The sequence below is a fragment of the Helianthus annuus genome, chromosome 5, assembly GCF_002127325.2.
Source record: "Helianthus annuus cultivar XRQ/B chromosome 5, HanXRQr2.0-SUNRISE, whole genome shotgun sequence".
NCBI classification, from domain to species: Eukaryota; Viridiplantae; Streptophyta; class Magnoliopsida; order Asterales; family Asteraceae; genus Helianthus; species Helianthus annuus.
In genome coordinates this window covers 44,723,861-44,729,289 of record NC_035437.2, presented here as the reverse complement: position 1 = coordinate 44,729,289, position 5,429 = coordinate 44,723,861, and positions in this window count along the sequence as shown.

The following is a 5,429-nucleotide window of genomic DNA, read 5'->3' as shown; positions in this document are numbered from 1 at the left end:
CGGTTCGAGACTCCTCTGACGATTTGCTAACATTCTCGTAGATTTCACTCACGATCTGGGGCACGACCTTGGCCACTTGTTTAGCAAGGATGGTAGCAAGGCGTTTGTCCCATTGTTCTTAGCGAGTGAGTCGTGGGTGACGAGGTCCTGATGATGGTCCGGTTGACATTGTCTGCAACAGACATCGTCATAGGTCTCAGACACGTGATAATCGAATCTCACCTCACACGTCTACCACTAAAGCTCAGGAACACATTAAATCACATAGTCACATCGGCACATAATCACAGATTCACATAAGCACAGAAGCACATGAGCACATAGGGCACAGAATCACAGAAGCACGTAAGCACATAACCACCAGAAGCAGTCAGAAAACAGAAACCTATCATTCAAAGTCTGCGAGCGTTCGAATGTAGCGATCGCGTTTAGCATAGCGATTAGTATAGCACAAGCGTATAGTATAGCGAGCATCATAGTGTACGGCGTTTCCTTAAGGTAGTAGCAATTTGTTAACGTTTTGAGATAGGTAAGCAATGCGAGTCGTGTGTGTCGATCGCAGTGAAAGCAAAAAATCGAACAACTTTCCAAAATTTAAACACATAGGCAGGTAAATACATGCAAACACATAAAATCAACGAGTCATCAGAGTCGGCAGTTGCGGGCTCAGAATCGAAACACATAAAAATCGAGAAATAGATCGTCTGCGGCTATTAGACATTGACTATCCAAAGTGGTTCGACTATTCTCAAGGACTTGTTGTACACATTTTGACTTTCAGGATCAGGCCTCTGCCTCGATTCTTGGGCATTCGGCACACATCCCTCTAGTCATACCGTGAGTTCAGGTCGTTGGAGTCCGTCGAGACTTTGGTGGGAGTTTTGTAAAACCAAGTAAAAGTCAGAACAAGTCGTCAAGGTTAGGGTTTCACCCCTGGCTTAACAACTTCTTTCTTATTTTAAATAGAATAGAGACGAAAGTTCTGTAGGATCGTTTGCAGACGCAAAACGAGTCGCTTAGAAGAGTTCTAATCAATACGAAAGGCGGAATTCAGTCGTATCGAAGTTGTTTTAGCTGATTTGCACAAGAATCACTTTAAACTGTCTCTTATATTGAAAACACAACTTTATACAGGCTGGAGACACTTCGGCAGCACTTCAGCACCGGAATCAGATCGTTACAAATGAAATGGCACAACCAGTATTTATAGGCAACATCATTTCACACGAAATAGCACAAACGAAATGACCAGTTCAATTCGTACGAAATGACTATGTCATTTCGTGCGAAATAACATACATCTCATTTCATGCGAAATGCCCATAAACACAACTTTCTCGTATTTCGTGCCCTGATATATCTAATTTAACACAAGACTCGATACAAGACGAAGTTGACAGACATATGCACCAACAGACTCCCCCTTGGATGTTGACGAAGTCTTCGGTGTCGAGTCTTTAACATTTTCAGTCTTTATAAGTCTTTTCGCTTTCTCCAAAGATTCTCCATTGTAAGCATCCTCAATCAATCTTTATCTTTCTCTGCTTCATCAGCTAATCCCCCTTGGATGTTGATCTGGCTCTATCCACTCTTGTTTGTCTTCAGACTCCCCCTATCGATAAGCTGGGATCGCAGTCTGGAATTCACAATCTGTGGGCTTTGGATCGAAAACCTGACTCTTATAACTCTTCACAGGTTCTTAGATCGTAACCTGGCTCTCTGTATACACAAGATCTTCAGGAATTGGAACCTGACTCTTTCCAAGCTTCATTCCTGCACAACCTCTACCTTACAATAAATTTCACAAATTTAGAAATCACATGAAAGTATCGTTCAAAAATGATTTATTCTCTGATGACCACTTGTAAGAACATAATTTTTCATTTAAAAAACAACTCTCCCAAACCTGTTCATCATGTTTAGCACTTGGAATTTTAAAATCAGCTCTTCAACATCAATTGTCGAAAATCTTTTTGTATTTTTCAAAATTTTATGCTAAAACACACTAAAAATATTTTTGGATTTTGACTTTTAATGGAAAGCAATAAAGAAATATTTACAAACAATATTTTTGTGAGTTTATGTAAGAGGATCATATCAGTTTTTGAGACAAATCACCAACACCGTTAAGCTTTAAACATGTTAAGTTCTAAACAATTCACTTAGATTGTCAGTATACTGATCCATTTAAATTTTCACACAAAGTTCAACTGTTTCGAGATACGAGATTAATGTTTTAAGCACTTGAACTTATTCGCGTGTCCCACCTTTTGAATATACTCCCGTATCCAGACTCCTATATTCAGTCTTACAGGTGAGTGTACACTAATGATATCTGAAAACGGGTAAATGCGAAACCATGAGAGCTCAGGTTAGAACTTCCGTTCAGACAAAGAGATGATGGCTCGATTTTAGGTGTGTCCCGTTTGGGGATCTTTTCTTCAACAGCACATGATTAGCCTTTTTCAATGTTTCATAATTTTTTATACTGAGGGTGAGCTTTAAGATTAAAGCTTATGCAAAGTATTATATGAGGACTAGGCTATTGCTTCCGCAAAATCAGAAGTCCTGGTATAATACCCCAGATATCATCACGCACAAAGACCTAGTATGTCAGAAATAGATAAGCCTTTCAAACAAGATTTCGGGGGTTACCCATATATCCGAGAGATGTTCCCCACGAGATAAGTAAGTATTTGATTTTATGTTTATATCTCGAAAACAATCTACTGAATGTATAAAAACCTACTGGCATATCCTCAGTGAGACCGTTTATCACATTTGACTTTACAATTCTTTTCATATCCGAGAGATGTACTATCATTTCCTCTTTTTCACAACCAAACTCATTTTTTAGTTTTTTTTTTAATGATTTTGGCTTTTTCAAATTTTCTAATGTTTTTGGATTTTCTGAAATTTCTTACTCCCCCTAAAATTCAAAACCATTTAAAGAAATTTGACAAACTGATGTGAATTGCTTCACTTCTCCATTCACTTAGCATAAACAATCAGAACTCCCCCTGACAACAAACTATTTTCCCATTATGATTTCAAAACACTTAAGTTTGTTTTAATCAAAATGGTTTTTCCGGAAAATAAGTTTTGTTGAATTTACACACCATTTGTAAGATCTGGGATTAATTCATCACTTTGTTTTTCAATTACTTGTAAAATCTAACACTTGTATAAAAGTGTAATCAAGTTCAACTTAATGACCTTGATTAACCACTTGTAGGTTCTTATCAACACAACCACTTGTAAATCGAAATATGACAGATTTGAGTGTTTCAAGAAAGATGTCGATTCATGCTCCACGATTACCAACTTGGGAGCTCCGGCAAGTCAGGCTTTTTAGTTAGAAAGATTCTCCCAAGCCTGACGATCCTTGGGAGATTCCGAGTTATCAACACTCGATTTCTTTCCTTTCTTCTTCTTCTCATAGAATTCCTTTACCCCTTTGACCTTCCCATCAATCATTTTTCCAAAAATATTTTGAATTGTGGGGTTAAAGGCCTTTTCAAGATCAAATTCTTTCTTTTCAGCAAAGAATTGATTTGAAATCTCAACTTTTCCAATTTTTAATTTCAAATTTTCAGCCCGCAATGGTGGAAAATTTTCATCATCCAATGGCGGCACTGATTTTTCAACTTTTGGTTCAACTTGTGGCTCCTCTGACTTTGTGGAATCAGATTCATCGCCAGAAAATAGCTCCCCTGATTTTGACGAATCAGAATCATTGCTAGAACTATCATCAGATTTCTTAACAACACATTTTTTGTTGTTAAGTTTTGCTTTTCTTTTGAAAACACTTTTTGAACATTCACCAACCTCAAACTTTGAATTTTTTTTAAAACTTTAGATTGTTTGATTGGTGGTTCATTTTCAACTATCTTTCCTTTCAGTTTTTCAGATACTCCCTGTTTTATTTGGATTGCCTTTGGACAAATCCTGGCAATGTGACCTACTGTGTTGCATTCAAAACATATTCTTGTCTTTTCTTCTTCTGAACATCTTTCATCTTCATTTCCTCTTGCTTCCTAGCAAGGAATTCTTTGTTTGTCTGCTTCCTGAACAACTGCTCCTTTTCTTCTTCAGTTGATGTTCCTGAAACAAAAACAGTTTTTGGTTTATAAGTTTTTTCATTTTTATGATTTTCTGGTGGAACAAAACCAAGTCCCTTCTTTTTGAAATTACCGTTATGGTTTGGTTTCTTTCGATAACCTAAAACAGAACTGTAACCCTTTTTCTTGTTTAACCTTTGTTGATCTATTGAGGTGTATTTTTTTTAGGTTTTTCATTAATATTTACATCTTTTATTTCAGAAATATTAATTTCTATTAGTTTGAAAACCTTTTTGATCATATCTGTTTTGACACCTCTTATTGGAAATTCTTCATCAGAATCATTCAAAGTATACGCTACTTTGAATATTTCGTCATTCAAATTATTTTATGATAACAGGAATTCTTTATTATAAACCCGTTTGCCCTTTTTGACTCTTGGATTTGACGTTTCAGACTTTGATTTTGAATTTGACTCCGACTTTGACTCTTCGGTTTCATCTTTATCCAACACCTGATCGACCACTTTCTTTATTAACTCTGACTCATGATCAGTATCAGATGAAGTGAAAGTAACATCAATATTGTCTGGCAAATTATCTGAAGACTCAGATTCCCACTGTAAGTTGGTTGCCTTTTTGACTCTCTCTGAATTAGCATTTCGTGGAGAATATCCATTTTCAAGTGGAGGCGGACACTTGTTATAACTGGCACTAGGTTTCTTACCAGAATGCTTTTCTTCAGTATCCTCTTCTTCAAACGCCTTTATACCTTCAACGGTTGGATAAATCCTGTCAATAACATAAGAAGTACATGAGTAACTTTTTAACAACCTATTTACTCTTTCTGTTTCAATCCTCTGTGTTTCCAGTTTCTGTTCCAGCACAGCACACTTCTCAATGTAATTATTGACAATTTTCTGCTTTGTCATGAAAGCTCCTTGAAGTGTCTTCATAGTTGTTGCTTGTTCACTGCTTGATTGATTGTACTGATTTATTGCTTTGTTTAGAACATCATAGGATTCTTTCAATCTGTTCATGTTATGAATTAAAGTACTATTTTGCTTTTTCACTGTTTCACAGGTTTCACATTTCACAGGAATTTTTCCTGCATCAGCTTCTGCTTCAACCGTGAAAACTGGAATTTCTTTTACCTTTTTCTTTATCACACGAACTTCTTCATCATCACTGCTAACTTTTTTTTTAACTTTCTTTTTTTTACTCGAACTTTTCCATTATCACTGTCATCACTCTCTTCTAACATTCTTAAATGCTCTTTCATTCTGTTTGCATAATAATCATCATTATCACTATCTTCAACAACTCGAGCAACAAAAGCTTTATGATCTGAAGTTCTGTTAGGATCATA